Here is a 25,281-nt window from a genome sequence, read left to right as displayed (position 1 = left end):
ATTGGATTTTCAAACCTAATTCTTCTTATTGAGGGAATCTCAAAAGTATTCACTTCATTCCCTGCTGTTTCATTCAGTGACTGTTTCCTTTGCCTCTTTCCCAAAAGCTGCTTCTAAAGTCATTTCAAATGGTTTCTTCTGATCTGGTTGAGTTTGAACACAACTGTCACTTGCACAAAATACACAGAACTCCTAGTTTGGCTGTGTGTCGAGTAAACATATAAGATGTTCTTGGAAACGACCTCCAAAGAGCACCTTCGTTTCTATCCCCTGGTCCCTAGTGTTTTTGCATTCGTTGCAATGCTAATCATCAGATTTGTTGGCTCACCATTACTATGATCACTTTGAACCTCCTAAAACATGCCATTACTTGCTGAATAAATTAATGTAAATTTGTGTCACAGATCCATTTAATTCCCCAGAGAATGCAAATTACCATGAAACCTTAGAAAACCGTAATAGATGTATAGCTTTTTTTAAAAAACTCCACATACTGGAGTATTTTGGCCTTAGGCTATGAGCACATATTAATTCATAATTCTGCAAATAGGGCTATAAAATGTACTGCTTTCAAACACCGTTTTCCAAAACGACTGGCACCAGAGAGTTCTGTTTTGTTTTGCTTTGCTGTTTTAAGTCTCTTGGGAGGAACAAGTGAATGATCCTCCTTCACAGAATCATTGGAACATTGTTCCTGACTTTGCAACTCTTTTGGAGTTCTTTGTGGATAGTAGAGGCTCATGGCTTGGAATCCCCTCTTAGAAGCAGGATGGGAAACCACCGTAACAACTTTAGGCAGGCACAGTGCTCTTGGTACCAATTCATGGACATGACCACTTCGGCTTGTTGTAACACAAGGCCTCAATTTGGCAACAGAAAAACAACGCTCTTCCTTCTTTGTGCACAATTTCATCACCATTCTGCTATTTTTTTTTCTAAACTCACCAAAATGACTTTTATTTGTATGTGCTACATAAACAGTGAATGGTAATTCATGGCACTTGTTACTTGGTCCAGACATGAAAAGGTTTATGGAGCCAGTAAATGACATTTTGAAAAGGTTCTTCTGTCATTGTCATACATCCAAAGTAGACCTGTTTAGCACAATTCAATACTATTCCTCCAGTATTTTATAAATGGCATTTTCTTCTACATGTATCCATTTCCCGGGGCTTATGGACCCATTCATATTCTCCATATTTAGAATCAAAGGTTCCTTTCTGAAGAGATCTTAATTTTAAGGTAAAACAGAGTCCAAGTTCCTGAATTCTCACTTTCTTTTCACTCTTGAATATGCACCTATGAAATCTGAAGAATATATAGTCCCGTTGATTATGGAATGTGGCAACTTGCCTCCCAATACATTGAGGATTATGGGGAAAGAGTGATACAAACATACGTCCAATAGAATGACCCAGCCTCATCGTCAAGTCATTCAAAATTATTTCAGGCATGGGTTCTGTAGGGTCCTTGCCTCTTCTCTTAATTTCTTTACGCAAACGAGCAGTTTGGGCCAAATGAGCAGTTGGGCCACTTGGCAAGTGACTCAGAATTAACCCATTTGGTGTTTTACAATCTTCATTAATAACTATCAGATCTGTGAAATCTCTTGAAATGCGCTGTGGAGTAATTTTTTTCAAAGCCAGTCCTCTTGGGTAATAAACGTGTGAGTTTGGTGAACTGTGGAGAGCTGTTCACAGTCGTACTGTTCTCCCAGGAGGTCTGATGTTGTCATGAGAATCTTGGGAGGAGTTTGTTGGAGGAAGATGCAAATTCATCTGTGGCTTCATCAGAAGCAACGCCTTCAGCATTGGGATCTACCATGGTCTCATCGTACACTCGCTGGTTGCCCGTGGCCTTTGGGGTGGGCTTCGGTGGAGCCTTATCGCCAAGAGCTTCTTTTTTTTAAGCTTTTTCTTTTTTTTTTTTTGTTTTGTTTTGTTTTGTTTTCTTTTCTTTTTAAGCTTTTTCTTAATCGCCACCTTTTCCTTATGCTGCTGCTGCTTCCACTGCGTGAACATTAAGTGTCTGTTGTTTGTTCTGAATTTCTGAAATGCTGGAGCCTGGGGGAAAGGCAGCCGATTTCAGAGGTTGGGACCCCCTTTCCCCCGCTGCCGCCCTCAGCCCCGGCCTTTGCCAGGCCATCTACCCTCCTGCTATGTGCCACTCCGCACTTGAACCCCCTGAGTAAATCGCCCTAAGAACATTTTACCCCTATTCACGTCCCTCTTCTGTCTTGTTATTGCCAAACTGATAACTTTGTGTCTTACATGGTCTTAACCAGAGCTGCAAAATTATACACATTTTAATTTCTGCCATTTAACAAATTAGGTCCTTCTAGTCTCTTTTCTTTATGCAATGCAGTACAGAAAGGGCAGAGAGGCGTCCGGGTGGCTAAGTCAGTTGGGCGTGTGCCTTTGGCTCAGGGCATGATCACGGGATCCTGGGATCGAGCCCTGCATTGGGGTCCTTGCTCTGTGGGGAGCCTGCTTCTCCCTCTGCCTGCTGTTCTCCCAGCTTGTTTTCTCTCTCTCTTTCTCTCTCTCTCTCTCTGTCAAATAAGTAAAATCTTTTAAAAAGAAAGAGAAGAAAGTAGATGCAATAGGAAGTTGACTTCACTAGGAATCAAGACAACTGAATTCCAAACTTAGCTCTGCTATTAACTTCCTGTGTGATTTGGAACAAGCATCAAAGTCTTTACAACTCAAGTTCCTCATCTATAAAGTAAGAGGAGTGATTCGCCCATGTGTTGCAACTAGGTTATGCCCTGAATGATGTCTGTTGTGAATGCTGGAACAGGAAACAGTAGGAACCTTCCATGTATAGACTGGAGACCACTGCACCCAAATACAAGCTTCCAAACATCAGTTTCTTCATCTACAAAATGGGAGTAACAGTACCTACCTCCTAAGAATTAAAATAGCTAATATGTGTACAATTTTTGGCTCTATGCTTGGCAGGATTATGCCTTCATAAGTTTCAGCCCCTGTTTTCAGCTCTTATATCCTATGAAAGAATCATCTCTCTTCTCCCTTGGGAAGCCTCCAGCTTGTTTTGTTATGACAACACATTTGCTATTATTTTGCCTGTTGTTTCCAACTACCCTAGGCTTTTTTTGGATGCCATTCTTCAATCAGACTGTGTCAAACACATGTTTTTGCTCATTTTCCAAAGTCAGAGTTTAGCACTTATTTTCTGACATGAGAAGACAAATATCCAGCTCTTTCTTCACCCGTATCATGCACTAATTGAAGACCTTTCCACTTATTTTCTTATTGAAGAACAAGAGGTGTTCTTTTAGCATTTATAGAAGAAAAGAAATAGAGATCACCCTGCATGATTTTTTGCACTGGTAAAAACATCATATCAATTGTGTCATTGATGTATTCAATAATCCCTAAAAAATAAAACAGTGGCTACAACTTAAGAACTCGTTTTAAACAGAACTATAGTTTTATTTTCATTCCAGAGAAGCTTTGAAAACCAGCAAGCTCAATTTTATGAACTAGGAAGGATTGCTGAAATAATTCTTCTGAAAGAACCAGTATTGCTCCCAAAATCAGCTTATATGTTTGAAAATCACTTATAGTGACTTCAAATTAATTACATCCAAAGAAAAATGCATACTGGTTTTGATTAAGAATTGATTTGTCTGCTCACCCTACCCCAAAAAAGAGAGGAGAGAGAGAAGAAGAAGAAAGAAGAAGAAGGAAGAAAGAAAAAGAAAGAAGAAAGAAAGAAAGAAAGAAAGAAAGAAAGAAAGAAAGAAAGAAAGAAAGAGAAAGAAGAAAGAAAGAAAAAGAAAGAAAGAAAGAAAGAAAGAAAAGAAAAAGAAAGAAAGAAAGAAAAAAGAAAGAAAGAAAGAAAGAAAGAAAGAAAGAAAGAAAGAAAGAAAGAAAGAAAGAAAGGACTTAGTTTCTACTAAGAAACGTAGGCCTTAGTTTCTACAGCACTGGGGACATGAATTTTGTGAGTACCCTCCCCTCTTCTTCTGGTACTCCCCACCACAAGAACATAAGACTGTTAACTTTCTTTTTTTTAAGATTTATTTATTTATTTTAGAGAGAAACAGAGCATATCAGGGAAGGGACAGAGGGAGAGAATCTTCAAGCAGACTTCCCCCGCCCTGAGCTTGATCCCACAACCCTGAGATCATGACCTAAGCCAAAACCAAGTGTCAGATACTTAACTGACTGAGCCACCCAGGCCCCCCAGCTTTTTTTAAGAGAGAGAGAGAGAATCTTAAACAGGCTCCACGCCCAGCACCAGGCCCAACACAAGGCTCAGTCTCACAACCCGGAGATCACAACCTGAGCCAAAAATCAAGAGGGGAACACCTAGCCAACTGAGCCACCCAGGTGCCCCAAGACTGTTAGCTTTTAAATAGAGGCATCCAGATTCTGCTTAAGAAAGTACTCAAAGTTCCCTTTGCCTCTCCTGGCATGCCACACTCTTGCCACACTTCTATTCACGTGCATCATACTATAGTGGCATTCTATGTTTTCACTTATTCATTCCACAAATAGTAAGCACCAAGAATGTTTCAGACACTATCCTAGGTCCTAAGGATTTAGCAGGGAGCAAGTTAGAGTTGCTTCTTGTTTTCATGGAGCTAAAGACTAGAAAAAAAAAAAAAAGTCAAATATGCACAAAAAATTAATGAAGCTTAAAAAAGGAAGATACCAGGGGTTATTCATTAATATAAATGCAGGACTTAATATGGCATTTGGCATATATTTGTTTCTAACCCAACTGTCACCATCCATCCTGCACGTAGGAGACACTAAGAAAGCGTTTGGTAAAGAGTGAAAAAATTGTTAAAAAAATGGATAAAAGTTTTTTTAACTTCTGTTAAAAAAATATCAACATAATTTTTCATCTTAAGTTTTGCCTCCAATAGAACACAGCTCCTGCTGGGCCCTACTAACTCAAAGTTGAATGCAGACCCTATTTTTAGTGGATAATCTAGTGTTTACCTTAACTGTGAGATACCTAATTATAAGCTGTCATTAGAAAATTTACATCATTGTACTTGCAAAAGCAAACTCACCCAAAATAGGACACTTTCTCATCTTTTAGTATGTTCATATTATACCAATTGTCTCAGGCAAAATCCATAGGAGTCCAAGCTGTGTTCCTCCATTCTAATTGCTTCTGAAATACTCACCATCATTAAAATAAACAGACACATCACATAGTCTCAACTCCATTAGGGTTTGGCTTGTTTAGTTTGTTTTGGAGGTAAGGGGCTGTTTGTCGTTTCAGTCATCATAGGTAAAGGCTGCTCCATGGCATGCCCACACACCTGGGGCTGGCTTCCTCAGGTCAGTGAAACACTCGAAGGGCACTAGCAGTGAGGTCAACGATAAAGATCTCCCTCTCTAGTGTCTACAGCCTTTTTGTAGCCCTCTCTAATAATAGGATGAAGGATTCTAAGTCTGAAGTACATCCGTTAATAATTATATGATTATATTTTTTTTCTAACAAGTTCAGCTTCCTTTTCCCAAGCTGGTCTTTCATCAACCATTCTAACAGTGACTAACTGATTAGAATTATCACCCTCATTCACCTTATCTTCTTGTCTCTCACTTCTAGGGGAGGTGTTAATATAAATGAGCAAATAACAGAGAGGGAGAAAAACAAAGGATCTTAGAGAGATTAATTGATCCCTGAAAATCTGAACGTGACTGTTGTCACTATCATAAATCAATATGCGGGATCTCTTTAAACGCTGGATAAAAACCATATGTCAAAACCATGATTAGAAGGTAAATAAGTAAAATGACTTTAACAGAATCTTGGATTTATTTTTCCACTTTAAAAAAGTATAGGATAGATTGTTTTTTTCCTCTGGCCTCCTTCATACAATGATGATTACATTAAGGAGAAGTTTCAAAATTTCCACATTGTATAGCTGGGCTTTTAACCTCTCCCAAAGATCAGATAAAAGCTGCCAAACCAAAAAGCATTCTTGGCTCCTGTACACAGCTCAATCTTTAAATAGGAGTTTCAGCACGTCCAGGCAGGAGCAAAGACTTCTCCAGAGTCTTTATCTATTGATTAACTGTAGAGGATATTCTGTTTAAAATGAATCTTGAATACTCTCTAAAATAAGTGTTTCATTCTATTTTGGAGTAAAAGGTGTGAAGGGAAAAATGAGACATGTGTGCCCCTCCCCCACCCTGCAAATATATGTTACATTTTTGCCCATGATATTTCTGTAAAAAGCTAGAAGCAGAAGGAAAAAAAATCCATTTGACAATGAGAAAAATCCAAGATCAAGTGCCAAAATAGGGCAGAAGTCACTTGGTGAGTGGCTCTCACCACTCCCCACTTCACACTAGGAACTGCCCTAAGGCTTCGGGTTAAATTACTAATGTGCCCCACACCTCCAAAGGGGGGAGGGAGACCTTCCATTTTCTGTGATTCTCATGGTTAAGATACCAAAATTCCTAGGTAGAAGCCTCAGGAGCCCGCATCACATTGTCAAGAGATGAGTTTAAAGTGAGGTTCCTCCAGTGTTCTTTTATGGTTGTTATCTTTATAATCATTACAAATGGTGAATCAGCTAGGAAAACAGAAACCACTCTTGTCTCAAAAAAGAAGAAATTTAACACAGGGAATTAGTTGCATAAGTAATAGGAGAGCTGAGAAGCCAAATGGGATGGTGAATTGTGATTTCAAGTCAGGAATTAGCAATGACAGGATGCCACTATCTTGGGCAGGAAATAGAAAGGCACAAGGTGGAGGTGATGTCATCAAAGATCAGAAATGGTCAAAACAAGAGCTAGATCCACAATGGAGGAGTTTCTAGCAGGACCTGAAACTGTAAAAGGAAACAGGAGTTAGAATCATGAAGGTGATTTAGCAAATGCTTAGAGGCACCACTAGAAACACAGTGAATGGAAGAGATACCCTGGCTTCTCCCCGCCTCCTACCTTCCAGTCTCTACCAATGCCTTCACTGGTCAAGACTACTAGGAAAACAGGTCAAGAGAATCTGGGAAATGTAGTTCACTGAAATGTGAAGCCAAGCTGAGGATGGTTGAAAGAAAAACGTAAATGTCTGACAAAGGTGACTAGAGCTAGACTCACCATTTGGGATCTCTGCTTAGATTAAGGGGTCTTCATAGAAAAAACAAGCCTTAAGACTACCAGCTTATAGATAAGACACCTGGGTGGCTCAGTGGGTTAAGCCTCCAATTCTTGATTTTGGCTCAGGTCATCATCTCAGGGTTGTGAGATGGAGAGCCCTGTGTCAGGCTCCATGCTGGGCATGGAACCTGCTTAAAATTCCCTCTCTCACTCTCTCTCCCCTGGCCTCTCTAAACAAAAACAAAAACAAAACAAGACTACCAGCTTCTAGAAACTAATAGATTGAGAGCTTTGATTACAATGATCTATGCACCCAGGTACCCTCCCTGAGCTACACAGCGAAAATATTGGACGTATTTTTGAGTCTTCGTATCTCAGTAGTCAATTTGCTAGCTAGAAGCCACATCTGCCCATCCATGAAAGTTCAAAAAAAGTTTAACAAGTGCTTTCAGCCAAAGAATAGACCCAGGGAAGGAATCCATGAAGCATTTGTTCCCAGAGAATAATAGAAGGGCAGATTGACTTAAAATAAAACCCGCAGAAAGCATGGCCATCAAAATGATTGTCTGAGAAGTCAGTGATTAAACTTTGGCCACCCTGCTTTGGATCACAATTGATCTTAACTCCAAATTTTCATATGACTGATAGTAGCACTTTTTTAAGCCTTTATCCGCCAACCCAAATACATCAGGCTAGTTTTATATCCTACTTAGTGGAGCATAAAAATGATGAAAGCTAAATGATCGTGCAAGAGACAGAACTTAGATTTTTTTTAAGACACTGACTCTATTAGTTTAATAATACTCACCAGTATAGAATCCTGTAATTAAAGAAAAAAAAGTACTTAAAAGACATTTTGGAGCATTCTGTTCTGCATTCCTCACTTGGTTTAGATGGCAATGCCTTCTTTTCCAAGCCCAGTTCAAGTGTTACCTCTGAACCTTTTTCTGTCTTCCTCCTTTTTGTTCTGATAGAACCGTGTACAAGTCTAAATGGTTGTATTTATTATATTGGAAGTATTTGTTGCCAGTCTAACTCTCTCAACTAGTGATTTAGATCAAAACAACCTGTCGAAAGCAATTTAACTTTACAAATTGGGCAAATATAAGTCTAGTTTGCACTATAATTTGGTCAAAAATTAATAACTCTAGTCCCTGTTGTCAAATCTGATTATTTTGTTGCAGAATGGGTTTTTTTTTGCAATGGTCTGTGAGTTGCAAATTAAGCTCCCCCCCCCCTCCCCGAATCAGGACTGGAGCTTTTCTTTTTATTTATTTTATTATTATTATTATTTTTTTTTTTTGCTAATGTATTTTCAGCCAATTGTTGCTACTCTGTGTTATTTGTAAAAGTTGAAACAACCAAATATCCAATTTAGGAGATTGGTTGAAACAAATTTGCAGTATTAGGAGGCAAATTGGAACAATTTCAAAGTCCAAAATTCATTGGCTGGAAGACAATGTGTAAGTAATGTTTTCTTTTTTATAGAAAAATATTATAATGATACTTACTCATCCTTGACACTAGCTCATAGGATACAATAAGTACCTAACAAATGAGTATGTGCTGTAGACTAAATGTGTTCCTCCAAGAGTCACATGTTGAAAACAAATTCTCAGTGTGATGGTATTTGGAGGGATAGGTCACGAGCATGGAGTCGTCATGAATGGGACTAGTTCCCATATGGAAGAGAACCCAGAGAGCTCCCTCACTCCTTCCACCACATTAGGACACAGCAAATAAACTATGAACCAGGAATCAGGTCCTCACACGACTCCAAATCTTCTGGCACAATAAATTAATAATAATTAATAATAATAAAATAATAATAATAATAATAATAATAATAATATCTCCCAGCCTCCAAAACTGTGAGAAATAAGTGCTTATCAGCCACCCAGTCTATGGTACTTTGTCACAGCAGCCTGAATGGACTAAAATAGCATGAATATAATTTTTGTTATTTTTTTCTCTGAATTCAATCCATATCAATAGATGGCACTCATTCTTTCAGGCCTTCAACAAATGTGTATATACTCAAAGGTCTTTCTTTATCAAAGATTTTGCATGAATGCACTAGTTCAAATGTGATTCTACTGAGTTAAGATGCTATTTTTTCAAAATTGGGAAGAGACATTGTTTCTCTCCCTACTCTTCCCTCAGACAGTCTGTTTCTCTAATTCCCAGTTTCTCCATTCCTTACTCCTCCTCCCCAAATGTTAAGCAAAAGTCTCACTATCCATAAACCATATGCTGGGACAAAGTTATTCCTTTCATAAGTTATTTTCTGCCCAACACTAAGAATTTCATTTAGACAACACTCCTGAGGGCTCTCTATATCAGAGTTGTATATTACTGCTAAAGGCAAAGAGAGAAAAAAGAATTCGCATACTCATAAACTGTTATTGAGTGCTTATCTGCTTCCAAAGGCTGAATGAGAGGGTGATTGCAACAGACATCCTTAAAACCGATCCTAGCAAAGTGCTGACTTTGGTTTTATATCCAGTTTATGGTACAGGAGATGTGAAATCTAATGTGGTATGTTAATGAACATTAATAGTCTATAATCAGTTTATAATAAGAAATCAGTTAAACAAAGAAGTAATTAGCTTGCTTAAAGATGTAATTAATAAAATTACTAATTCAGGTCAGGATTTAATTGCTTTTGGCAAGACTTTTGTTGGACTTACAGTAAGTTGCAGGCCCATCAGAGTACTGCAGAGAAGTAGTGTTTTTACAGAACACAAAGGGCCTTACATATGGTATGCACCCAAAAGTACCCATCCCACAAATGATGGAACGTAGGCATGCTGCAGTTTTTTTAATGGAGCGCTAAAATGAAACAAGAATAATGAGGCATTTGGATTATGAGAATGGAAAGGTCGTATTTTAGAATAGTTTCCATAAAATAAATTATTTGCTGCAACATCAACCAACAGCTTTAGTCCTGAATTTTGAAATACCCAATGCAAAAAATAATGATAATATCAACATGCTCCTATTTGGATTTTTATGGCATACTTTTACATACATTATTTTATTTCATCATTCTAAAGGAGAAAATGTCATTCATATATGTATATAGTATGTATACATGTTTCAATGTAAACAGCACATTTTGGCACATTTCCAGAGTGCACACCAAAGAGCATAACCACAAGAAGCTGCTGGTATGGTGTGAGATGAGCAATTGTTGACCTAGGGGTCCATGGATGGGGCCTGTGAGTTTATGCTCATTTTTCGGAGATGAGGATCCAAAATTTTAATCAGACCCTCAAAGGGGAAAGAAGATGAAAAATGGTGGAAACCACTATTCTAGATAGATGCTGGAGTCACCAAGTAAACATAGTTGGGCCAGTTAATCCAAGAGCTCTCCAAATGTAGGGTCCTTGAACTCTTTGTATCTGGAGAATTCTGATAACATTGCTCATTTTTCTTCCATGATCCCTGTTAACATATGATGAAGAAGGTGAGTGGTTTGTTTGGGTTTTTTTTTAATCCATTTGGGAGCTGTTCTTAGAATACGGAGGGAAAAATGCACATGTGAGAAAGGAAGTTGCTACTATGTGTGGTGCTCTAGGTATTTTCTGCTAGACCAGGTAAGTTCAGCCAGGGGCAAAGTGCATCCTGATAAACTTCGGAAAACCAAGTACAGTCTCTCAAGTCACCAGGGTGCGATAGAAGAAGTGCTTTCTTCATTTGTTAGGTGATCAAAAATTGACAATCTGGATCCTGAGACATACTTTGAAAAAGTCTGTTGCAAAGCGACTCCTGAGAAGAAAATGTATATCCACTGGGGACAAAACTGAATCAGCCAGAAGCACCCAGAATTAATTAAAACAATGCCGTGGTCATTCCAAATACTGAGATAGCTGCAGATGTCAACTTCTTGCAATAGGAAATTATATAGAAGTGATTTATTTTCATTAAGTCCATTTTCTAAGTGCTGTTCCCGAGAACATGCATTGGTTTCCTGTACGTCACAGGCCGAGGCCTGATTTGTGCTTGTGTTCCAATTTTCTTCATCATAATATTTCCCCAACTACTCTGTTTTATGGTTATATGTGCAATCGATCTCTATATAGAGATTTATGTCAAAATAGATGCCACAAGCTAGGAAATGCTAAATTAATCCCATTACTCTCTTTTGTGGGAAAGAAATGCTTATTGTTGACCAAATACCAGCCTAACTGGCTGCTCTCTGACTGGAATAATATGTTCCAGAATGGGATTCCCGAGCAGTAGGGGTGTTCATTAAAACATTAATTGCAGGCTCTCCTGGAAACACTAACACTGAGCCACTAAGTAGGAGAATAAATATAAATGTTTCCTTTCACCCAGAATCCATACAATGTGTAACTTTCTATTACCAAGCTATTGAGATTATGATAAAAGTTGTCCTTAATACCAACATAATAATAACAGGAACAAAAAGAAAAAAAAAAAAAAAAAACAGAAACCAGAACCACAAGCATAACAAGTCAAGGTATCAGGTGAATGCAAGTTCAGGAGAGGATCTGTTATAAGGCAACTGGTGAAGGGTTGGCCCAGTGCTGCCGTCCCATTACAGTTTGTTCATAGTAAAGCCATCCCTAGATCCCTAGAGCCTAATTAAAAGCAAAAAAGACAAAGCCCCCAAAGCAACCCAATCCTCAGGGGCTCAGCTGCATTTCTGCCCAGAGAACAGCCACCCAGATAAAGCCTGGTGCCCCTGCTCCCCTGGCTGTTCCTGACACCCTCTCCGGTTCTGTCCTGCCCTGGCACCTCCAGCTCGTGCCTTACAAGCTCCAGCTGTTTCCCTCCATCATTTCCTAGAGAGCAAATCCATCAAGCAAGGCCAGAAGCCAATTCTGGATTTGACAGGTGTCTGACTTGGAGAGATCTCAAGCATGTTTCTTGAGCACTCAGCGTGGGCCCAACAGCTTGTATTGTTTCCAGAAAGCCCATTCAGGACACTGCCAAGGACCACAGAGCTCGGTGCCCTGTGACCAGGAGCATGCCACTTCATCAGAACACGCACGCTGCCAGCAAACCTGTCACCCAGGAAAGACAAAGCAAAGCCCTGTGTTCACAGACAGGTCTGTGGGCACAGTCTGATGGGAAAATCTAATTAACAGGCATCTCTTGAGCAGCCAGTAACGTGCTCTCCACCAGCACAGGCCACCGGTCCTAAGATAGGAAAGCAAGATGACCAGTTTTGAAGTTCAGATCCAGGACTGCCTCTTGCTAGATCGAGGCTGGGGTGGCCTTTCTTTAGTTGATTCTTCAGCTGTTGGTTGAGTGCCTACCACGTGCCAGTCATTATTCCAGGTGCTTTGTAGACATCAGTGGACGAACAGATGAAGCTTCTTGTTCCTGGGAAGCTTACATTCCAGCAGGAGACGATAAACTTCATAAACAAGGTAACTATTGAACATTAGAAGATGAGAACTTCTATTTCTAAGTGTAAAAGTGGAACAGGGTAACACAAACAGGAGTGTGGGGGTAGTACATGGCTGTACGTGTTGCAGTATGAAGATCAGGTGGTCAGGGTGGACCTCACTGAAAACCAGAGATTGGAACAAAGGGGTGAAGGATATGAAGAATTAGCCAAGGAGCTTTTTGGGTTATCCAGGGAAAGGGTGACCCAGGCAGAGGGACTGGCTAGAGCAAAGGACTTATGGTACGATGGGCCAGATGCCTGGGTGCCTCAGGTGGCTAAGCATCTGACTCTTGATTTCAGCTCAGGTCGTGATCCCAGGGTTGTGGGGGTAGAGCCCTGCATCAGGGCTTGAAAATTCTCTCTCTCTGCCTCTCCCTCTCCCTCTCTTTCTCTAATAAATAAGTAAATCTTCAAAGAAATAAAGATATAGCAGGGCAAGAGGATGAGCTATGGAAGGTCAAGAAACAATAAGGAGACAGGGCAAGAGTGAAGTGTGGGAGGGCATGAGTGAGAAGCCAGAGGGGGCCTGAGGTGCACGTGGACCAGCAGGTTCTTGGGAAGGAGGGAGGCACACTGGAGAGGGGACAGAGAGCAGCTGGAGGCCCTCCCAGGAGAGGATGTTTAGCACCAGGGAAGCTGGAGTGCTCCCTCTCTCTGGGGGTCCTCGGGGGGAGGAGCAGCAAGTTGCAGGCGCCTTGGCTAGGGCTTCTCCTACCTCTCTTATGGGCAGTGAGGAAGTGAGATGCTGAGACCAAGAGGAAGAAGTCTCCTCCTACTCTAGAGGTGCAGATGCTTCGATGGGCGTCTACAGCAGCCAGATTTCCAAAAGCTGGATCTCACTCCTTCGCACAGACCTCCCCACCCAAGGGGGGAGCCCCGCACAGTAAGGTGGGGTGGATCCCTTCCCCTCAGGCCATATACTGTGCTTTCGTTTCCAGGCCTACCCTCCACCTGGATGGAGAAGAGAAAATGAGGGATGACAAGAAGGAGCAAGAGCCCTAGTGGCCATCCCGGGATCTGTTCCACTTGCATGTAAATGAGTTCCCGGAGTTGTTCCTCCAGGTTGTCACCCAGCAGCCCCGCCCCCCCCCTCCCCCCATTCCTCTTCCCCTTCCCGGAACTAGCTGCCTGGTCCCTCTCTGTTCTACAGCAGGTTGCAGCTAAAAGTGTTGGGTCCCAGAAGGCCCAATTCCTAAATCCCAGGGAAAGCGCCACCCTTGCCTATCTTTACCAAGAGAGGCTTCAAGGGAAGGCCTAGACAGCGACTCTGAGCTCAGTGCATTTTTGAACGAGTTGGGGGAAAGAAAACTGCCCTGGAGACCAGGGTGAGCCTTGGGAGACAGGGAATGAAGGCACGAAAGGCGCCCCCAGTGGCCACAAAGGGAGGGCGCCAGGGGCCTGGAAGATTCTAGGGAAGATGAGAAATTCAAGACTAAGGCCAACAGGGCAACCGGCCCCACGACAGGAGGTTGAAGACAAGTCAAAAACAAGTTGCATAAGCTGGGTGGGGCGAGACTCAGCCAGGCTGTTGAGAGCGAGGGGAAAAGTTTAGAATTTTCCAGGAAGAAGCCCAGGGTCATTGCAGATGTCCCGTGCTGGGCTGCTCTGGTGGCGGGAGCGCTGCAGGCCTCGGGCCTCCCCCAGCCAACGGGTCCCACGCGCCAGGGCCCAGCCCGCGGGCACCACGGAGGAGGCTCTCCTTTTTTTTTTTTTTTTTTTAAGATTTTATTTATTCATTCATGAGAGACACAGAGAGAATGAGAGAGAGAGAGGCAGAGACACAGGCATAGGGAGAAGCAGGCTCCATGCAGGGAGCCCGATGCGGGACTCGGTCCTGCGCCTCCAGGATCACGCCCTGGGCTGAAGGGGGCGCTACACCACTGAGCCACCCAGGGATCTCCCTCCTTCTGTCCTTCTGTCCTTCTCCCGGGGGGCGGTCCGTGGAGCTGCCCCCCCTCCACCCCCCCATCCCCACGTCCACCCCCCACCCCACGTCCACTCCCCCACCACCACACCCCACCCCCACACACCCCATCCCCACCTCCACGCCCCATCCCCCACCTCCCACCTCCACCCCCATCCACACCTCCACCCCCCATCCACACCTCCACCCTCCATCCACACCCCCACCCCCCATCCACACCCCCACCCCCCATCCACACCCCCACCCTCCATCCACACCTCCACCTCCCATCCACACCTCCACCCCCCCATCCACACCTCCACCCCCCCATCCACACCGCCACCCCCCATCCACACCTCCACCCCCATCCACACCGCCACCCCCCATCCACACCTCCACCCCCCATCCGCACCTCCACCCCCATCCGCACCTCCACCCCCATCCGCACCTCCAGCCCCCCATCCGCACCTCCAGCCCCCCATCCGCACCTCCAGCCCCTCATCCTCACCTCCAGCCCCTCATCCTCACCTCCAGCCCCTCATCCGCACCTCCACGCCCCCATCCGCACCTCCACGCCCCCATCCGCACCTCCACACCCCATCCACACCTCCACACCCCATCCACACCTCCACCGCTATCCACACCCCCACCCTCATCCACACCTCCACCCCCATCCACACCTCCACCCCATCCACACCTCCAGCCCCCCATCCACACTTCCAGCCCCCCATCCACACTTCCACCCCCCATCCACACCTCCAGCCCCCCATCCACACTTCCACCCCCCATCCACACCTCCACCCTCATCCACACCTCCACCCCATCCGCACCTCCACCCCCATCTGCATCTCCAGCCCCCCATCCGCACCTCCACGCCCCCATCCGCACCTCCAGCCCCCCATCCGCACCTCCACGCCCCCATCCGCACCTCCACCCCCCCATCCGCACCTCCACCCCCCCATCCGCACCTCCACCTCACCCCCCATCCGCACCTCCACCCCCCCATCCACACCTCCACCCCCATCCACACCTCCAGCCCCCATCCACACCTCCACCTCACCCCCATCCACACCTCCACCTCACCCCATCCACACCTCCACCCCCCATCCACACCTCCACCCCCCCATCCACACCTCCACCCTCCATCCACACCTCCACCCCCCCATCCACACCCCCAGCCCCCATCCACACCCCCACCCTCCATCCACACCCCCACCCCCCATCCACACCTCCACCCTCCATCCACACCTCCACCCCCCCATCCACACCTCCAGCCCCCCATCCACACCTCCACCTCACCCCCATCCACACCTCCACCCCCCATCCACACCTCCACCCCCCCATCCACACCTCCAGCCCCCATCCACACCTCCACCCTCCATCCACACCTCCACCCCCCATCCACACCCCCACCCCCCATCCACACCTCCACCCTCCATCCACACCTCCACCCCCCATCCACACCTCCACCCCCCCATCCACACCTCCACCTCACCCCCATCCACACCTCCACCCCCCATCCACACCTCCACCTCACCCCCATCCACACCTCCACCCTCCATCCGCACCTCCAGCCCCCATCCGCACCTCCACCCCCCATCCGCACCTCCACCCCCCATCCGCACCTCCACCCCCCATCCGCACCTCCACCCCCCATCCACACCTCCACCTCACCCCCATCCACACCTCCACCCCCCCACCCCCCGCACCTGCGCATGTCCGCCCGGCACAGGGACTGAGGCTCGGGAAGAGCGGCCTGGGCTCCCGCCCTGGTGGACGCGGCTCGGGGCTGCGACCCGCGGGGCGGCCAGGCCGGCGTCAGCCCAGCTGGGCCGGGCGCGGAGCTGACTGAGGGCCGCGGGGGGGTGGGGGGGGGCGCTGAGGCCGCGGGAGACCTGGACCTGCAGCGCCCCCAGGCTGAGCTCCCATCCGGGGAGGGGAAGGGCAGCGGGGTCCCAGCCCCAGCCCCCGCACCCGCACCCCCCCCAGCCCCGCCCGCTTGGCGCCAGCCCCGGAGGGAGGGAAGGAGGGAGGGAGGGAGGCCCGTGGGTGGGGCAGCGCCGCCCTGGCCCCTCCGCCCCGCACAGGAGCGTGAGCCGCGCCCGCGCCGCGATGCTGCGGGGTCACCTGGCGCCGCCCGGCGGTGTTGGCCGCACGGAGCAGCCTTGTCACAGTCACAATCCAGTGGCGAGGGCTCTTGGCCGTGTGATGTGATGATTTTTTAAACCACGGTGTTTGGGCTACAGTTAAGTGTGTGTATCATTTATTTAAAGTTCATGCTATTAAAAAATAAATAAATAAATAAATAAATAAATAAATAAATAAATAAATAAAAATTAAAAAAATAAAGTTCATGCTATTAATTAACAAATGTCTGCTTTAACCCTGCCCGTCATTTGCTTCCAGAAAAGGGGGAGGGGATGTTGTTGTTTGCTTTAAAACGAAAAAAATCTCGGAGTAGCAGAATGAACCACGAGTTGGCCATGAAGGGGGGCGGTGAGCAGCGCCCCCCCCCCCCACGCGCCCTTCCTACCCTGACCTTGGCTCCCGGCTCATCTCAGCCTGGGATACGCAGCTTCCCAGCCCACGGCTCCAGTTCCTTTGACTTCCTAAAGATTTCCTTTCTTCAGATCTTAATGTGAGACAAGATTCCATCAAAATCCTACAGGAGAACACAGGCAACACCCTTTTTGAACTTGGCCACAGCACATTCTTGCAAGATACATCCATGAAGGCAAGAGAAGCAAAAGCAAAAATGAACTATTGGGACTTCATCAAGATAAGAAGCTTCTGCATAGCAAAGGATACAGTCAACAAAACTAAAAGACAACCTACAGAATGGGAGAAGATATTTGCAAATGACGTATCAGATAAAGGGCTAGTTTCCAAGGTCTATAAAGAACTTATTAAACTCAACAGCAAAGAAACAAACAATCCAATCATGAAATGGGCAAAAGACATGAAGAGAAATCTCACAGAGGAAGACCTAGACATGGCCAACATGCACATGAGAAAATGCTCTGCATCACTTGCCATCAGGGAAATACAAATCAAAACCACAATGAGATACCACCTCACACCAGTGAGAATGGGGAAAATTAACAAGGCAGGAAACCACAAATGTTGGAGAGGATGTGGAGAAAGGGGAACCCTCTTGCACTGTTGGTGGGAATGTGAACTGGTGCAGCCACTCTTGAAAATTGTGTGGAGGTTCCTCAAAGAGTTAAAAATAGACCTGCCCTACGACCCAGCAATTGCACTGCTGGGGATTTACCCCAAAGGTACAGATGCAGTGAAACGCCGGGACACCTGCACCTGGATGTTTCTAGCAGCAATGTCCACAATAGCCAAACTGTGGAAGGAGCCTCGGTGTCCATCGAAAGATGAATGGATAAAGAAGATGTGGTCTATGTATACAATGGAATATTCCTCAGCCATTAGAAATGACAAATACCCACCATTTGCTTAGAATTGGAGGGTATTATGCTGAGTGAAGTAAGTCAATCGGAGAAGGACAAACATTATATGGTCTCATTCATTTGGGGAATATAAAAAATAGTGAAAGGGAATAAGGGGGAAAGGAGAAAAATGTGTGGGAAATATCAGAAAGGGAGACAGAACGTGAGAGACTCCTAACTCTGGGAAACGAACTGGGGGTGGTGGAAGGGGAGGAGGGCAGGGGGTGGGGGTGATGGGCACTAAGGGGGCACTTGACGGGATGAGCACTGGGTGTTATTCTATATGTTGGGAAATTGAACACCAATAGAAAATAAATTTTAGGGATCCCTGGGTGGCGCAGTGGTTTAGCGCCTGCCTTTGGCCCAGGGCGCGATCCTGGAGACCCAGGATCGAATCCCACGTCAGTCTCCCGGTGCATGGAGCCTGCTTCTCCCTCTGCCTATGTCTCTGCCTCTCTCTCTCTCTGTGTGACTATCATAAATAAATAAAAAAATTTAAAAAAAAAAAAAAAAGAAAAAATTTTAAAGAAAGAGAAGAAAGAAAGAGAAAGAAAGAAAGAAAGAAAGAAAGAAGAAAGAAAGAAAGAAAGAAAGAAAGAAAGAAAGAAAGAAAGAAAAAGAAAGAAAGAAAGAAAGAAAGAAAGAAAGAAAGAAAGAAGGAAGGAAGGAAGGAAGGAAGGAAGAAGGAAGGAAGGAAGAAAGAAAAGAAAGAAAGAAAGAAGAAAGAAAGAAAGAAAGAAAGAAAGAAAGAAAGAAAGAAAGAGAAAGAAAGAAAGAGGAAAGAAACCTCCTCAACCAGAAAAAAAAAAAAAAAACATTCCTTTCTTCTGGACCAGCCAACCTCTCAGAGAACTGAACTCATTAAACCTCTAAAGGCAGAGCGTGCCCTTGGCATCCTGACCCTGTTGACCCTCTTCTGAACTGCATGACCGTGATGGGGGCCATCCTGAGCCATTAGCCACAGCTTGTGACGCAGACCACTGAGTCGCCACCCCAGTTGCAGCTGGAGGTCATGGGACAGGAGCAGCAAGGGTTTACACAGGAGCCTCCCTGGTGGAGACTCGGGACCAGCAGCAGTTCCGTGTCTTTGGCCTTATAATTTCCATTCAGCCTGGTTTAAAATCTACTGTAGCCACTTAGGTCCCAGCCAGGAAAGAACTGCCTCTGGAAAGTCCAGATAAGCTGTCCCTCCTGCCACGGAAGCTGGCATTCATTAGGTAAGGTTCTGGGCTACAGTATACACATCTCCTCCTCTAATGAGCTATTTTAGGCAGAAAGAGGAAAGGATGATCCACTGCTGGCCACTGTGTTTATAGACTCAGCATGTCCTTGAGTTTGTGTGAGTTCGGATGACTCTTCAGAGGGTTACCAGGGGCATAAACTCGGGGGTTGGTTAGGTCGATGGGTGTTCGGGATGACTAAAAGCTATCATAAAAATGCACTTACCTTTTATTCTTTCCACCTAAAGAGCACACTCCTGAATGGACCTCATCAATCTCCCTTCTCAAAACCCTTTTTTGGTTGTCAAAGAAATGTCCAGAGCACCCAGACCATCCTGAGGGGCGGGGGGTCGGGGGTGACGCATTGCAAGCCTGGCTGAGAAAACAGTGCCACCCAGGAGGTCACAGCTAGAGTAGTAGAAATGACTGAGTCCCTATCTTCCAAAAAGGACAATTGGCAAACTAATACCTGGTAACCATGTTTACCTTTACCCAGGGTCACTGATGAAAGGCAAAATGTACCAGTATGCTGCCCTGAACAGCTTGGGAGAAAACAAAAGTTTTTGGAAATCTCTTCTAAGCACACGATCAGAAACACAGGTGGAAATGTATATTCAGTTTTCACTGCAGTATTACTTATAATAGTGAAGAATCAAAACCAACCTACATTAGAAGTAATAAGAGAAATCGCTAATACAATTAAGGCACATCAATAAGTCAGAATATTGCATTGCCATTAAAAAGGATGTTAACCCAAAAGATTTAATGATGTGGGAAAATATTTGTGATTAAGTAAAAAGCAGATAAAAATTGCATGTGCAGTAGGAGTAGGACTGCATTACCGGTACATAATTTCGTTTTTATTTTCTACTGTGTTTTCCAGATTTTCTTCAAAGGACATGCATCACTTGTATAATCAGAAAAACCTAAAGGCAGAACTAGAGATTTTAAGTGCTAAGGCAATCACTTCACATGGTATATATTTAATGTTTCTCAAGATAGTTAATTCTCCAATTGTATAAAAATAAGATTTAATTTCCACATACAGTTCACTAATTGAACAAATACGTATCCGGTGCCTTCAATTTGCTGGTTAATTTATTTATTCCTAAAACCAATATTTATTAGAGATGGAGCAGGAGGTACAGAAAATAACAAACTGGATTTTCTGCCCTTTCAGAACAAGAATCTGCTAGGAATTGGTGGTGATACTGAGATAAAAGACAAAAATCCCTTCCCTCAAGCAGCTGCAGAACCCTGAAAGAGGGAGGGACAAGTTAATAAAAGATGATGATGCCTAGATGAGGGTTAATACTCTGCTGACATGGGGTGGGAGGTGCATCTGAGGAGGTCTGCGAAGGAAGGAGGGAGGAAACCGTAGCAGGCTATTGGGCAGGAGCCCAGTCCTCAGCCCAAAACCAGGTAAACTCGGTTTCTTTCTTTCGTCTTGGGTTGGCTCCCTAATTGCATTATCCTTCCTACTCAAGGAATTTCAGCTGTATTCAAAATAGGCAACTTAAAAAAAGTCCATTTTTTTAAAGATTTTATTTATTTACTCATGAGAGACACAGAGAGAGAGGCAGAGACACAGGCAGAGGGAGAAGCAGGCTCCATGCAGGGAGCCCGACGTGGGACTCGATCCCGGGTCTCCGGGATCGCGCCCTGGGCCAAAGGCAGGCGCCAAACCGCTGCACCACCCAGGGATCCCTCCTGACTTATTCTTTATGTTCTGCTATTGTGTATAATTTTCTTGTTCCTGATTCCCTAATTTTATTTAATCATTATTTTCTTACATGGCTTCTGTGGTCAGCAGATAAAAATCTTGTGTGGCGGGTCACTGACTGTTAATAAATACATGAAAATTTGATTCTCAACAATGGCCTTGTGCCACAGTTAGCCCCAAGCTGTGTCTCAGTTTTGCAGATGAAGAATGAAGGTAGAATGAAGCTCTACTATGTCGGGCTGTGTATTGTGTACCTTGAGTATCTGCATGTTGAAAGAGGGTGGTGCTTTCAGAAAGAGGTGAATCACGGAGTGGAATTTCTAAATCAGTGGAGGAAAGCTTATCTTTTTCATATACCAATAAGCCTAGTCCTGTCAACCGATGTCATGCTCTTCTTGCCGAAACATTACCTGTCTAGCTAGGTAAAAAAAAAAATTATATATTATAATTATATATATAACTATTATATATAGTGGAAATAGAATTATAATATATAAATTATATATTATATATAACTATATACAAATATTATATTTCTATATATATAATGGAAAAAGAATTATCAGGTGATGTAGAAAGTAGTATTTGGTCTCCAAGAGAGGTACCAGGGACACAGACAGGAGAACCAGCTGCTGGAAGAAAAGAGAGAGGGGTGAGATAAAGCTGAGCCACTTCAAATGAAAAATTAAATTAATTTTAAAATCTAATTTAAAGCAAAATAGAGCAGCAGATGTGGAGGGAGTTGAAACTCCTTCTTGGATTGTATCCCCTAAACTTTCCTGTTCTTTCATTCAGCCTGAACATCATTCTATTTATACCAAATAGCAAAACTGGATTAATTAAGAAATAAAATACTCCAGACAGTTCATTTCTAGGGATTGTTTGTACACAGCATGTATGAGAGGAGGGGAATGCTTGCCATTTTAATTTCTCCAGAAAGTAAGACCACCAGTGCTTTTTACTTCAAACTTCTAAAGCATATTTTCCTGTGGGGCTGTCCAAAGGCCTGGAATGATCTTTAAGGCCCAGAATCAAGTGTTCAGAGAATACATATTTAATTTTTGCCGTTCATTTTTAGTCTAACAACACATAGTGATTACTGAACACCTTCTGGGAGTCAGAAGCTGCGTGAGCTTCTCTGAGCTGTAGCTGGTTTTAGAGCCAGTCCGGATACCAAGATCCAAAATCAAGTCACAGGCCAGATGGGTCAAGATTTCTGCCCACCTGTCACCAGTGCGACAGGTCCTATCAAGAAATGAGAGAATAAAACTGCCTTCTTTGTGCTGTCACAGGACAAGTGTAAAATAAAGTTGCCACCAAGGAGCTGTGCTAGGAATCTTGTGTTTTTCATGAGGTGAACCTTGGCTCCCTGGAGATGGGGTGGCACCTCCCTCCCTCGGTACTCCTAGCTGTCCCTTGCTAGCCACAGGCATGACACCTGCCGGTACACCTTGCAATTTAATTACAGAAGTTGTTTGGTCGCACCCTTACCTAGCACAACCCTTCATACAGCGGGCTTTGTGCTTAGTGATGCTCGGCTCCAAGTGTTTAAATTTTTTAAAATTCTACACAACAGCTTGATTGAAATCTGCCTTTGTGTGTATTCCTTGCTGCTGTATTTACGCATCACAGTAAGATGTAGGTTGTTTTTTTTTATTTTTTTTTTTATTTATTTATGATAGACACACAGTGAGAGAGAGAGAGAGGCAGAGACATAGGCAGAGGGAGAAGCAGGCTCCACGCACCGGGAGCACGACGTGGGATTCGATCCCGGGTCTTCAGGATCGCGCCCTGGGCCAAAGACAGGCGCCAAACCGCTGCGCCACCCAGGGATCCCAGATGTAGGTTCTTGTAACCAGGCAGGAGAAACCAGCTGGGACTATTCGCGTGCAAAGGACCTGATGTTAGTAAGTAAGGGGGAGAGGTCTCACTGGCCAACAGATACAGTAATAATATCTCCCATGTGTGGGCACCTCCCAGGTGCCACACGCTGGGTTCGGGCTTCCAGGTGCTAGTTTCTTGGGGCTGCCATAAGAACTGGGGAGCTTAATGGAAACAATGTATTGTCTCCCAGTTGGGGAGGCCAGAAGTCTGAAATCAAGGTGTGGGCAGGATTGGTTGCTTCAGAGGTCTTTGAGGGGAATCCGTTTCGTAGCTCCTGCTGCCTTGTTGGCAATCTTTGGCATCCCTTGGCTTGCACATGCACAACCCGATCTCTGCCTTCACCTCCGTATCGTGTGCTCCCTGTGTAAGTGTCTCTCTGTGTCCAAATCTCCTCTTCCACAAGGACACGTGTTGCATGGGCGTAGCCACCCCCCGCCCCCCAGGACCTCATGCTAACTTGACCATCTGCAAAGAGCCTGTTGCTAACTAACTAAAGTGCCTTGGTTGGGTACTGGTGATCAGGACCTCAACATCTTTTTTGGGGGGGGGGGGACAAAATCTCACCCTTAACACCTGTGTTTTCTCAGTGTTGAGGCAGGGAATACGGTTATCACCATTACGAACTAGGATGCTAAGGCTTGGAAAGCTTATCTTACCTTTCCTGAATTCGTCTGCTACAAAAGTGGCAAAACAAGGGTTTGAATCCAGACAGTTTGACTCAAAAGACCATGCTCTTAATCACCGCGTGGGGTTTCTGAAGAAGCACCAGGAACTTTCCTGACCTTTCCGTTGTTCCACCATAGGTTATACTCTGTGATCATCCAGTCTACACAGAGGAATACCGGCTACCAATGTGAGCACCTACTGTGCAGACTCACGTTATTTAATCCCTCCAAACAACTTTAGAAGTCAAAAACTCCTTCCTTCAGTTCATAGATAAGCATATTAAAGGTATTAAAGGCAAAAGAAGTTGAGAACGTTTGACCAAGGTCACAGATAAAGTAAGGGTTGAGCCAGGATTCAGCTCCCCCTTCCTCCCTACCTTGACCCTAAAGATGTCTGTCTCCCCACTGTGCTTTGTTGTCTTTCACACGGAGCTCAGAGAGTATCAGGCTATCATTTGTCACATAAAAAAATAAGTCCAAAAAACCTCACCACTGCTGTTTTTAAAAGCATGCACAAAACAAACGTCAATTCCTAAGAATTTGGATCATCTGGGAAGGTGTAGGAAAAGACCAAATGTTTGTGTGATTACCTGGGCAACCTTGTCTGTGCTATGTAAATGTGTAATGACTAATCAGCCAGAGCAGCTGAGGGATTTTTCTAGATGTGGGCAGTTTTCATTCGTGCATGTGATTTGCCCAGCTATGTATATGGGAAAGGGAAAAGGCTTCTATTTACTTAGCATAATGATAGACCCAAACAAAAGGAGAAATCATTTCACTCATGCTTAGGTAAGACATTTTAATCTTTCTTAAATCTCTGTGTGTGTATTTTTGGGTTCATAGCAACTGGCAAGTTATTTAGGACAGAATGTGCAGGTGTGGGTGCAAAGAGAAGAGGACCCTGGGCGGTGGGGATGCGTGCAGAAGAAGGCTAGTTGACTCATGTTTGGCGAGTGTCAAACACCAGTGGCCATTGATTAGGAAGATTTCCCGGCAAAATCATATTAAGATTTCTGGAGGTTGTTAATCATTATCATTTTTCAGTTTTTCTGACATTCCCAAAAACAGAAAAATACGGATCCAGCTTCCCTGGAGACTTTGTAGTTTGCTGGCTAGCAGCTTCAGAGTGCCATCCTGTGGTCACTTCTCAACCTGTTACAAAATTTGGCCAGAGCCAAGCCTGGCAGGGAGACTGAATGATTCAGATAGGATTGTGTTGGGCAGCTTGTGAGAACAGAGCCGGCTAGCCCCACATCTGATACAGGCAGCGGTAAATGTGCGCGGTGGCAGAGGGTGAAAGTAAGGGCTTTGAGGATCCCTGGGGGGCAGAGCAGGAGAGGGACAAGGAGAATCCGAGCAGCCCAACTCGGCCCTAAAGACAGACAGCTGGCAGAGAGGAAATGCAATCATTGGGGCTTAGGACCACTCTAGTGATCGTGGGTTCCTAAGACAGGCTTTAATCCTTAAGAAGGAGGAATTGGTAAGAGTGAGGCTAGGCCCCAACCCTCAGGGAGTGGGTAGACCTGGGATATAAAGAACCAGAGCTAAACCCCAGGTATAGTCTTGCTCTTAAAAGAAGCCAGCACCCCACATATGTTATGAGGAGTCCAGCCAAGCCCTGCCTGGGCCCTTCCGCACAAAAGTACTAATGCTGACTCACTTCCCTGGCCACACTCTTCTCCCCAGAAAAGGATGGGAATCTTGTCCACAAGATGGGAATCTTGTCTAGGGTCTGGAGCCTCATCATCAGTCAGGGCACTACAGGGTAAGCGTATTGGGCTCTGTGGAAATAAAGACCAACTAAATAAGAAAAGCAAAGGCCATGTGTTCTGAGCTGGCTATAGCAAGGGAGTCAGCCATCATGACTTCCTTCTGGTGGAGACTCCAGACAGAGGGCGCAAGGTTTTAGAGC

The 25,281-nt window shown here is 44.7% G+C and overlaps 1 pseudogene; it reads right to left on the bottom strand.

The window, feature by feature from the left end:
* Nucleotides 1-1,066: 1,066 nt before the first annotated feature.
* LOC112643810 (ribosome production factor 1-like) lies at nt 1,067-2,145 on the bottom strand (annotated as a pseudogene).
* Between the last annotated feature and the right edge of the window lie 23,136 nt (nt 2,146-25,281).

This window comes from Canis lupus, chromosome 1 (genome assembly GCF_003254725.2).
Source record: "Canis lupus dingo isolate Sandy chromosome 1, ASM325472v2, whole genome shotgun sequence".
In the NCBI taxonomy this organism is placed as follows: domain Eukaryota; kingdom Metazoa; phylum Chordata; class Mammalia; order Carnivora; family Canidae; genus Canis; species Canis lupus.
Note: the sequence above shows the minus strand (reverse complement) of the source record. Positions and strands in the feature narration are given on the sequence as shown.